A 12,860-nucleotide genomic window follows, 5' to 3' on the forward strand; every position below is an offset into this window, starting at 1 on the left:
ACAAGCAGGGGTCCATTTAAATGTTTGATCTTCCTCAAGTAATTTTGTGGGCTTTGCAATCTTGGAGAAACCTCTTATGAACCGACAGTAGTAACCTACTAATCCAAGGAAACTACGGATCTCAGAGACATTCCGAGGAGACTTCCAATTCAAAACGTCTTCCACCTTTCTTGGGTCAACTGCTATTCCTCTGGCGGAGATGATATGGCCGAGAAAAGAAACTTGATCTAGCTAGAACTCACATTTGCTCAACTTAGCATACAACTGATTATCCCTAAGCTTCTGTAGAACCAATCTCAGATGTTCTGCATGTTCCTCTTTATTTTTTGAGGAAACTAGGACGTTGTCAATAAAGACTAACACAAACTTATCCAAGTACTCCATAAACACCTTGTTCATCAGATACATGAAGTAGGCAGGGGCATTGGTCAATCCAAAAGACATAACCGTAGACTCATATAATCCATAACGGTTGATGAAAGAGGTTTTAGAGATGTCTCATGCTCGAATCTTCAACTGATGACATCCTGAGCGACGATTTATCTTGGAGAACACACATGCACCTCTAAGCTGATCAAATAAGTCATAGATCCTGGGAAGAGGGTATTTATTCTTGATGGTCACGTCATTCAAGGCTCGATAATCTATACACAATCCTTTGGGTACCATCCTTTTTGGGTACAAAAATTACTGGTGCACCCTATGGTGATGAACTAGGTCGGATATAACCTTTGCCTAACAACTCTTGCAATTATTCCTTATGTTTTGCTAGCTAATTAGCAGCCATTCTATACGATCTTTTAGATATAAGAGCTGTACTATGTAATAATTCTATAACAAACTCGATGTCACGGTCAAGTGGCATACCTGGCAAATCTTCTGAAAAAACATCCGGATATTTGCAAATAACATGAATGCTCTCGATTGGGGTTCCATCAGCTTGATTGACTATTCCTCTAGCCATTGGCGATACTTTTGCAACGTATCCACTTCTTTTCCTTCTTTAGCAGACAAACGAACATCTCTTCTTGCACAGTCAATAATTCCATTGAATTTGGCTAACCAATTCATTCGTAGTATGATATATATCCCTTCGGATTCCAAAATGATAAGGTTTGCCAGAAAATCTACCCCCCTTATCTTAATACTAAGGTTAGGGCATACATGCCTTGCTTTCATTTCTCCACCGGGGGAGCTAACAATCATTCTATGCTTCATAAGAGATATAGGTAAATTGTATCTTGCCACATACTTGGTTGATATAAAAGAATGCGATGCTCCAGAATCAAATAACACTGTAACGGGGTTAGAGTTGATAAGAAACATACTGATCATAACATCTAAGACACCTTGAGCTTCATCAACTGCCACATGGTTCACACAGCCTCTAGCAACATTCTGCTTTGCTTGATTCTGGGGCTGATTCCCATTGCGGTTCTGCTAGTTTGCTCCTTGGGCGTGTGGATGATTTGGACGCTTCTGAGGGCATTGGAAAGCAAAATGTCCCTCTACTCCACAATTGAAACAAGGTTTTCCTTTGGCGGAGGCTTGAGTGTTGTTGTTCCTTTGAGGGATCTAACTTGAAATGCGGGGCGCTTGAAAATTGGAGCGCTGGTACTGTCCTACATTCCTGGATGAGCTCTGATTTGTAGACTGGGTCTTGGGTTGATTGTACTGCTGATGGGAACAATTCATAGTTCTAGACTGAGAAGTGTCATAATGGGGGCTGGTGTTGCTGCTTGACTAACCTGGGCGGTCCATCTTGCGCTTGCGCTCAATCTTGTTTCTCTTGCGCTCCAGGATAAGAGCATGATCTACAAGGGCGTAGAAGTTCTTGAAATCACGAGAAGCCAGAGAATACTGCAGTCTATCATTCTGTCCATCCAAGAAACAGTCTTGCTTCTTCTCATCGGTATCCACATCTTCTAGTGCATACCAGGACAACTGAGTGAATCTAGCGGCATACTCACTCACAGTCATTCCTCCTTGCTTGAGTGATAGGAATTCCTTTCTCTTAATCTTGATAGCTCCTTGGGGTAAATGATGAGCACGGAAAGCATTCTTGAACTCTTACCAGTTGATGCTGTCAGGTTCTTTATGAGCATCGACATAGGCATCCCACCAGTCTGCGGCAGGTCCCATCAGCTGGTGTGAAGCGAACAAAACATTCTCCCTGGTGTTGCACTGAGCGACTGAAAGTTTCTTCTCAATGACCTTGAGCCAGTCATCAGCGTCCATTGGTTCAACAACATAAGAGAAGGTAGGTGGCTTCTGTGGAATTCTCCGAGCTTGTCATGGGGTTGCTGTGGCGGTGCAAGGGCGGCGACGAGGGGATTCTACTGCATTTGGGCCATGGTCTAGGCCACTCCTTGTAGAATCTGAGTTTGCATTACTAGAAGCTGCTCGAGGGAAGGCTGCGGCAATGAAGAGGGATTGCCATTGCCTTGTCCATCACAAGCATTGCCATTAGTGTTGGCGCGGTTTCTTAGGTTCACCATCTGAGATAGGTGCAGGAAGATGAGAAAATAAGGAAATATGTAGAACAACGGAAGCAAGAACGGACAAAAAAAGACAGAGATAGATTCCCAAACTAACTAATATATTACTATTATTATAAGGATGCATTCATGAAGAAGCTCTTCACAATACATCACTCACTCAAACAAAGATCCAAATCATTACATAGCACACGACCAACTCAACTCACTAACTAACACACGCTTTTAACGACTCAAACATCTAAAAGGATAACCTCCTAAACAAACTCATAACTTCGCCGAAACCTCAGGGTGCTGGTGCTGGGCGACAACGGGCCTAAAGACGGTGCGGAGAACATGGAGTCTCTTCCTTAGACTCGGAGTCAGAAGAAGAAGATTCCCAGCAGTCCGGGTGGTGACGCTTCTTGTTGTGTAGCTCACTCTATGCCTGAGCTAGCTTGCCTCTGACATGCTGCAAACTCCTCAGTGGTACGATCCAACTCCTGACTCAGCTCCAAGGCCAGGGTGGTCTGCTCTCCAAACCTGGTAGTGCCTTCTGCGATGACAGGTGTAGTGGTGATGTCCGTGAAGCCACTAATGCGCTGAGGGTAATGGTTGAACTGAGTGAAGATCAGGTCATCGCTGTGGCGGTGGCAGAGGACCAGAAGTGCTTGGCGTGTGGCGTCACAAATTCCAGTCTTGAAGGTAGCTCTTGGTGAGATGGCATAGTGGATGCTCGTCACTTCGTAGGCTGCACGCTCTGGTAGTGAACCGAAGATCACCACTTGGACTTTCCACTCAAGAGGAGCATCGGCGTACTCAGTCTTTACTCCTGCGTACTCAGGTGCCTTCTCGGATCCCAGATTATGAAGTATCTCCCAAAGCTTGGTGGGGAACCATCATACGCGCTGTCCATCGGAGTGGTAGACACAGCTCAAACGCTGAACATGGGGTGGCTGTGGTCTTGCAAAAGCCATAGCATGGGTTGGGGTCAATGGTCGAGCAGGGAGACGACCATCAGTGCTCTTGCGTGCAGTCTGACAGGTCCGGACCATCTACAACATTTTGAAAAGGATAGGGAGAATCAATAACAGGGTTTAAATAGAATAATCCAAGGAAAGCACAGAAAAGCTAAGGCAGAGTTTTCAGAAATAGTTTTCTTAACAAAAATAATCCTTAGACTCGACCATTCTAATTAGGCTCACATCCTACGATCAACACGACTCGGATACCACCTCTGTCACACCTGATTTTATAAAGGAACAAAACCAGATGTAAACCACATGTATGCCAGACCTCAATGTCTTAAACTAAAGCACACAAACTAAACACAACGAAGTTCCCAACTTCCACATGCAATTGACCGGGGCTCCACCAGCCTAGCAATTTTCATCTTCATCGACGTAGTAGTCTGGTTGTCCTTCATTGTCTGAGCAGGAAAGTACAGGGGTTTGTTTGCAAAATTGACATTTTCTTGAATTAAAGTAAATATAAAATGACTGGATAAAGGGTTTGATGACGTGGATGTGACTCGGCTTGACACCTTGGTTCTGGTGCTGATGTGGCTGGCTGACTTGCCCATGAGCTAGCACAGGGCCTGACTAGGATTAAGGTGCCGACACGTGGCACCACGGGATTGGATCGGCGAAGGGGTATACGGGTTCTAATCTTGGCCTTCCATCTCTGATCCAACGGCTCAGAGATGGGGGACGGGAGTAAACGGCCAGCGGCGGAGCAGACACAGCGGCGCTCTTGCCAGAGTTCAACGAAAAACATGTTGCTGACTACGGTTCACGACGACGAGCGGCGGAGGAGCACGAGGAGGCAAAGGCGAATTTGACTGAGGCTGATTCAGACGATGGGGAGACTCACTAAAGCTTGGCGACAATGCGGGGGCGGCAGAGGAGCTCGGTGAGCGGAGAGGGATGTCTTCCGGCAATTGTTGGGTGACAAGGAAGGGTCGGTGGCCTTGCCCTCTAGCTTGCGACGCTAAAGGGCCGGTCGGTGCGGGCAAGGAGGCTCTGGAGTGGTGGCGGGGCGAGCTCGGCGAGTTCGGTAATAGCGATGGTGGCAGTGACTCGATGCGGGGCGAAAACGGATGGAAAGGGGGGACCTTTATATAGACTGGTGATCACACGGGCGAGTCGGATTAGCACAAGTTCATTGGGATTTGGGCTCGGGGAGGGTGGCGGTGTCGTGGCCGGCTCAATCTTCGAGCGGTGCGGTGTGGGTTCTAGTCCAGGTTAGAGGAGGAAGATGGTGTGGGGCCCATGAGTCAGCAGCGCTATGGCAGCAGGCACATGCGGGGGCGTGGAGGCAGGAGAAGGAAGGGAGGGGCAGAGCGGGCTCAGCCCAGGAGAGAGAAAGATGGGCCGAAAGAAAAGAAAAAGAAAGGAAAGGAGTGGATTAGGGCCCAAGGAGAGAAAATTGGTTTTTCTTTTGCAAATCCTTTTCAAATTCTTTCAAATTAAATGACGCACCCCGAGGTTTTCAAAAATTTATTTCCACACATAAAACTCGAATGCATCTACTGTAGCATGAATGCAACAAAACATATAACCTAGATTGATTATTTTATTTAGAAATTAAACTTTTCTCCTAGTGTTTTCCAACACTAAACTTAACACCTCTAATTCCAACAACAAAAATTATTTACTATTTCAAAAATTGAAAATTAGGGTGTTACACTTTCAAACCCTAAGCATGAAGAAAAAACCTTAAAAGTCCATGGTAAAAAGAGAGTGTATCGAGGAAATACTGAGAAGACATGGTGGAGGTGTTTGTGGTTTGACCGGGGATGATCACGGATCGACCGGGAACGAAGGATTTTGGGCTCCGTTGCATTTTCACCAAGGGCACGAGTTCGAGAGAGAGGAAAAAAGAGGTGTTTGGTTGGGAGAGATAGGGACTGATGTGGAGTTAACAGCTACTGGCGGTCAGACCAAGACTCGGGTCGGTCAGACTGCAGGAGTCCAGAGGCTCGAAGAGTTTCTGTGTAGATCTGGCGGTCAGGTCGAGACTTGATGCGGTCAAACCGTGAGAGCGCAGAAGGGAAAAATTTCTCTCTATATGGATATGGCGGTCAGACCGAGATGGCTTGCGATCAGAATGCTAGAACAACATAGCTCCAGAAATTCTAATTTTTGATACGAGACGAGATATTAATAATCATATGATCTTTTAGAGATATGAAATGTGATAGAACCACATGCAACTTGACATAAACATAATTATAGAAATATAAGCTTGAATTAAAATTATGTAACAAAATTTACATGTTCAAAAAGGAAATAACAATATGAGCATGTGAATCAAAGCGTAATAGCTAGAACATATAAATACTTCAAACATCATGTGCCCAATGTTTCAAGCAACATTTGAGAAGTCGATGAAGTTAAGTTCATTTCTCAATTTGCAAAAATGACTCTCATCTAAAGGTTTTGTGAAAATATCTGCTAATTGATCTTCGGTCCACACACTATCTACTAGGATGTCACCTTTGCTTACATGATCTCTAAGAAAATGATGGCGAATATCAATATGCTTGGTTCTAGAGTGCTGGACCAGATTTGTGGCTATTTTCACGACACTTTCATTGTCACACAAAAGAGGCATTGTTTTGAACTCAACTTCATAATCTAACAAAGTTTGCCTCATTAGTAGAAATTGAGTATAATAACGACCCACAGAAACATATTTCGCTTCGGCGATAGAAAGTGCTACGGAGTTTTGTTTCTTAGATGACCATGAACTAGCGATCTTCTTAGAAATTGGCAACTTTCGGAGGTGCTTTTTCTATCTACTTTACAACCCACATAATCGGAATCTGAATATCCGATTAGCTCAAACTTAGCACTTTTTGGATACCAAAGCCCTATGCTAGGAGAGAATTTCAAATATCTCAAAATGCGCTTAATGGCCATCAAATGACATTCTTTTATGTGATGCTTGAATCCTCGCACACATGAACACACTAAACATGATATCGGATCTAGATGCGGTAAGATAAAGCATGCTACCTATCATTGATCTATAAAACTTTAAATCTACCAGTTTACCTCCCTCATCAAGATAAAGATGACCATTTGTTGCCATGGGAGTCTTGATAGGCTTTGCATCTTCCATACCAAACTTTTTCAATAAATCATTCAAATATTTTGATTGGCTAATAAAAGTCCCATCTTTGAGTTGCTTGATTTGAAGTCCGAGAAAGAAACTCATTTATCCAATTATAGACATTTCAAATTCCTTAGACATCATTTTTCCAAATTTCTCACAAAAATCTTTGTTAGTAGATCCAAAAATGATATCATCAACATAAATTTGACATACAAAGAAATCATTTGCAATAGATTTAGTGAATAAAGTAGTATCAACTTTCCCAATTTTAAAGCCCTTTGAAACAAGAAAATCTCTAAGTTATACCACGCACGTGGAGCTTGGTTAAGACCATAGAGAGCTTTAGAGAGTTTATAAACTTGATTAGGCCTTTTTAGATCTTCAAAGATGGGAGGTTGTTCAACAAAGACAAGTTAACTAATTTTACCACTCAAAAAAGCACTTTTCACATCTATTTGATATAACTTGATATTATGAGATAAAGTAAAAGAAAGTAGATTCTAATAGCCTCAAGTCTAGTCACGGGAGCAAAAGTTTCACCGAAATCCAAACCTTCGACTTGAGTATATCATTGTGCAACCAATCTTACTTTGTTTCTCACAATAATTCCATCTTCATCTTGCTTATACCACAACAATTCCATCTTCATCTTGCTTATACCAAAAAACCTATTTTATGCCAATCACATTATGATCTCTTGATCTTTCTACCAATTTCCATACATTATTGCTGGTAAAATTGTTTAACTTTTCATGCATTGCATTCACCCAATTTGGATATTTAGAGCTTCCTCTATATGGTTAGGATCAATAGAAGATACAAAAGAATAGTGTTCATAAAACGAAGCAAAACGAGAACGAGTTTGAACACCCTTACTAAGGTCACCAATAATTTGATCAATGGGATGATCCTTGGCAATGGTATGGTGAACTTTTGGATGAGCTACCAGCACTTGTGATGGAGTTAATAAAGTGGTAGTTTCTTGTAATTGATCATCCATGTCTTCCAGATTATGAGCTTGAACTTGATCCATTGTTGTGAAACAAGTTAGAATAGCACGAATTGAGGTAGATGGATCATCATCTTGTTCACCTTCCTTGTAACACCCTAAATTTTTAATTTTTGCAATAGTTTAAAATCTTGCTAGAATTTAAATAGGATTTGCAAATTTTGTTCAATATAAGAAATTAATTTCTAAATTTAATTTTTCCATAGGCTATATATAAGTTTGATGCATTCATGCCATCGTGTTTGCAATAGGTTTTTATGCGTGAAAAAAGGTTGCAAAAGATCGCTAGAAGTCGCTCGTTTAAAAAGACACCTTTTGAAAATTGTTCAAAATCTAGAAAAGGAAAGGCATTTCAAAAATGTTAAAAGGTTCTGGGCCGATTTCCTCCTCCGGCCCATCTCTTCCCTCCCCTCTCTTCCACCCGTGTGGGCCGCCCTCTCTTCTCGTGCACTGGGTCGCATCGAGCTGGCCTACCGCAACGGCTCGAGCCGATCCCCTTCTCTGCCTTCTCTCGCTAACATATGGGCCCAGGTGGAGCCGTGGATGAGCCGCTGAGCCGCGCACTCGAGCCGCTAGCTCCGCTTCTTCCTCCTCCCGCCCGCCCTCACCGCCCCAAATCCCGCTGGGGCAATCAAATTCGCACCTCATCGAGCTGTTTCACGTAAATGAAGTGCCTTTACCGTGAACCCCGCCCTGTAATCCCTCAACCCCTGACCGTTTCCCCCTCGTTTAATCCTCTAAAATGTGAAAACTACCGCATTCATTTCATTTAAGGCCGCTGACCAATTTCTTCGAATTCGGCCGGTTGCCTTCCGCTCTCCCGGATATAAGCCATTCATTGTCTTCCTTGCGACGTTCCGCACTTTTCCCACCTACTCCCACCTCATTTCCCGCTTGGAATCATCTTCGGCACCTTGTTCTTTTTCAATGCCAGTGAGTAGCTCCGCCGCTTCATTTTCATTGCCACCGATTTCTCTTTGATCATTCTGACCCTCTTTCCGTGTGCACAGGTGTTCATGGGTTTGTTTGCACTACTCCTTGGTCTCTCTTTGCCATTGTCGCCACCCGCACCGAGCTCTAACCCCACTGGTCGCTCATCTCTGTCGCCGGCCATCCGCCACCCCTCTCCACTACCGAGAAGACCGTGGGGAGACTCCCCGTGCCCTCCTCTTCATTTTGCGTTTTTCCCCGTCATGATCCGTGGCCGGATGGGCGACTTCACACTTCTCCGGTGATGTTTTGGCCATGCACCACTGTCGGTCAGCTGCCGGCCATGTCCAGCACCACCGACCTGACCCCCCTTCGAACCCTAGCCATTCGATCTCGATCTAATAGCCCGGATTGCATGCCCCTTCTTCCATTTTGTAATTGGTCCACCGTGGACATGGCCGGCAACCAGGCCATGGTCCATGGGTCCATGGACCTATTCCATGTGTTTTTCAATTGAAAAATAATTCAATAAATTCTTTATGACATCATAATCAAGATTTTCAGTATAAAATATATTCAGTTTATTCTCTGAAATTAAGTAAAACTTGCAGAAAAGCCCCTAGAACTTCAAAAACTTATAACTTTTTGCTCATAACTCCAATTTGGGCGATTTTCATTCTCAAATGTTCATAGCGTCGTGTAGAATCTTCTTACAGGGTTTTTACCTAGTTTTAGCACTCTTTGGTGTAATGTTCTTAGTAGTTTCCCTTGTGTGCTTTTTCGGTGTGTCATTTAGGAGGCGATCAGTTCGGGAATATGCAAGATCAAGTTTGTGAAGACTTCGAGCAACCCTTAGCTGAAGGCAAGTGCCCTTGAACATCTTGCTCCCATTTTAGGATTCATGTGTAGCTATTTAATCCTTCATTGCATGCTTGTCTAAAATTGGAATCCCATGTTAGGGTTTACTAGCTTTTTGTATGTTTGCTCCTTGTCGCCATTGATGAGTCATGGTTAATGATGGGTAGATATGCTAGTGCTGTCATAGTTGAGTAAATGTTAATCTTGACTAATAACTATGTAACAAGAATTGAGTATGACAATTTTGTAGCAACATAGTATAGATCCCAACAGAATGTTCATTTGATGATGGTGTGGGAATGCACGTGTGTGGGTAGTGCACAGTTGGTTTGTGGTTGCTCTTGTGTGGCATCCTAAGGACCGGTTCTTGAAGCATGTAACCAGGTTAAACCGCACAACCACGAGGCTTATATGGGTATGGCCTGGCCAACTCATTAGCTACCCTTCCGGTTCTGTGGGCACCAATGGACAGTTGAGTGGCAAAAGAGGGGGTTTCTGCAGCGATGGAATCGTCTGTTAGCGGTGGAACCTCAGTGGGTGCCTACGGATGGAATCGTACCGAAGAAGGAAGGAACCCAAAGGATGTGTATAGATTATCGAGCCCTGAATGAATAACAATCTAGAAGAAGTATCCTCTACCTCTCATTGAAGATTTGTTTGACCAATTAAAAGAAGCATGTGTGTTCTCCAAGATCGATCTTCGGTCTAGGTACCATCAACTGAAGATCCGTGCCTCGGATATTCCAAAGACAGCATTCGTCACTTGGTATGGTCTATACGAGTACACAGTAATGTCTTTCGGGTTGATAAATGCCCTAGCCTACTTCATGTATCTAATAAATAAGGTCTTCATGGAGTATTTGGACAAGTTCGTTATGGTATTTATTGACGACATCCTAGTTTACTCCAAGAACAAAGAAGAGCATGAGGAACATCTAAGGATGGTATTGCAGAAGCTCAGGGAGAATCAATTGTATGCTAAATTGAGTAAATGTGAGTTGTGGTTGAAGGAAGTTCCCTTCCTTGGTCACATTATATCAGCAAGAGGTGTGTTTGTGGACCCATCCAAAGTAAGGGATGTTTTGAACTGGAAACCACCACGGAATGTTTCGGAGATCCATAGTTTCTTAGGTCTAGCAGGATACTATTGTCGATTTATAGAAGGTTTCTCCAAGATAGCGAAGCTAATGATAAAACTGCTAGAGAAAGGAGCATAGTTCAAGTGGACTGCCGCTCGAGAAGCTAGTTTCAATGAATTAAAGAAAAGATTAACCTCATCTCCAATATTGATCATGCCAAATACTTAGAAGTCATATTCTGTATATTGTGATGCATCTCGTCAAGGTTTGGGTTGTGTGCTCATGCAAGAAGGTCATGTTGTAGCATATGCATCCTGGAAGTTAAGGAAGCATGAAGAGAACTATCGACACATGACTTTGAGCTAGCCTCGGTAGTTCATGCTCTCAAGATCTAGAGGCATTATCTGATAGGTCAAAGATGACAGATCTACTAAGATCATAAGAGCTTGAAGTATATCTTCACTCAACTAGATCTTAATCTCAGACAACGCAGATGGTTAGAGCTCATCAAGGATTACAATTTGGAAATCAACTATCATCCAGGAAAGGCAAATGTAGTAGATGATGCCTTAAGTAGAAAATCTTAGGTCAACACTATAACTCTTCAAGAGATGAGTCCCGAGCTATGCGAGGAATTCGAGAAGTTGAATTTGAGAATGGTGTGTAACACCGAGATAATTGCAATGGAAATAAACTCAACGCTTGAACGAGATATAAGGAAGGGTCAGCTTGAGGATGAGAAGATTTTGGAAATCAAGCAACTGATCAAAGTTGGTAAAGCCCTAGATTTCACTGAAGATGAGTAAGGTATAGTGTGGTACAAGCATAGGATATGTGTTTCGGATATAAAGGCTATTCAGGATACAATTTTAAGAGAAGATCATGATTCAGCATATTCCATTCACCCAGGGAGTACCAAGATGTACTAAGATCTTAAAGATCAGTATTGGTGGTACAGAATGAAACGTGCAGTAGCAGAATATGTGGCTTTGTGTGATATCTGTCAGCGAGTCAAAGCCGAGCATCAGAGACCCGTAGGGCTGCTACAACCATTAAAAGTACTAGAATGGAAGTGGGAAGAAATTAGTATGGATTTCATAGTGGGCCTACCGTGAACACAATCAGGATATGATTCCATATGGGTCATAGTCGATCGGTTGACAAAAGTAGCCCATTTCATTCCAGTCAAAGAAACTGTGAGATCATGTGATGAAAAATTGGTTTGATTGATGAAATTGGCAGAGCAAAGTGATTTAGCATAATGACATTTGGTTGATGTTCATGAGTTGCTAAGATATGCTTGGATAGCATAGTTGGTTTGATGCATTATCATTAGTTGGGCATGCTTATGTTAGCGTGTTGGTTTTGCTTGGAGTTTGTGTGCTGTTGTGTGAACTGATCTTGAGTTAAGTCGGGAAGGACTTGTGCTCGTACTCAATTGTTGTTTGATTCATATGTAGGTGTTGCTCGAAGGTGAACGTGATCGATGACGGATCGATGAACTAAGTTCAGGGAGGAATTGAGGTTCGACGACTAGGTTTAGGAGGAACTGAGGTCGTGGTGATCGAGGATGTCATGCGGGACGTTCAAGCTAAGAAAACAATGCATATGGACACAAGGCTTCGCGATGGACGCAAGAGGCAATCTGATCATGAGAGGACATGAAGGTTAATTCATGTTCAAGTCGGAGCAGGCATGAGGGAGTCGTGTGGTGGCTAGACTTGAGACAAGATTAGTGTCGGAGACGGACTTTGAGTTGGTTACGTATATGCATGTGTGCATGGGAGATGTGCGTGCATGATTACGTAAGAGTTGTTGGCTAATTAGATTAATTAGCGGAAGTTCTTTGTCCTCTTGCGATTAGAGGAGGATAAAGACCAGATTGAATACGATAGGGAGTTGTAGTTCGATTAGGTCACGTTTGTGCGTGTGGCTACCCTATAAATAGAGAGGTCTATTGTATTGGGTAGAATACAACATAGCACAGAACAGGGCAGCACAACGCAATAGAGAGAAAGAGAAACTCAAGAGAGAGTTGTTTTGGGATTTTCATGAAAATCCTTGTTGGATGCTTTGGAGAGGCATCTTGTAAATTCATCTATGCAATGAAAATCAAGTTTCGTAAGTTGATGAGTTGCTGATTCGGAATTGTCTCTATGTTCTATATTCTGCATATTTGGTTTTGGTTTTCGATTAATCTCGTGCTTTTATAAAGTTTCATCTTGGTTTAATCCTCGAAAATCTTGCTAGAATATCTAGTGTTTGATCTGAGAAAAATTCGAGTGGATTTGGTTTGTTCTCGAGTAGCATTTTGTCAACTTGACTAAGTTTTGATCTACTCGATACTGGTTGACACAGTCTACTTCGACTAGGAATAAATTTTGATCT

This window comes from Phragmites australis, chromosome 16 (genome assembly GCF_958298935.1).
Source record: "Phragmites australis chromosome 16, lpPhrAust1.1, whole genome shotgun sequence".
NCBI lineage: Eukaryota > Viridiplantae > Streptophyta > Magnoliopsida > Poales > Poaceae > Phragmites > Phragmites australis.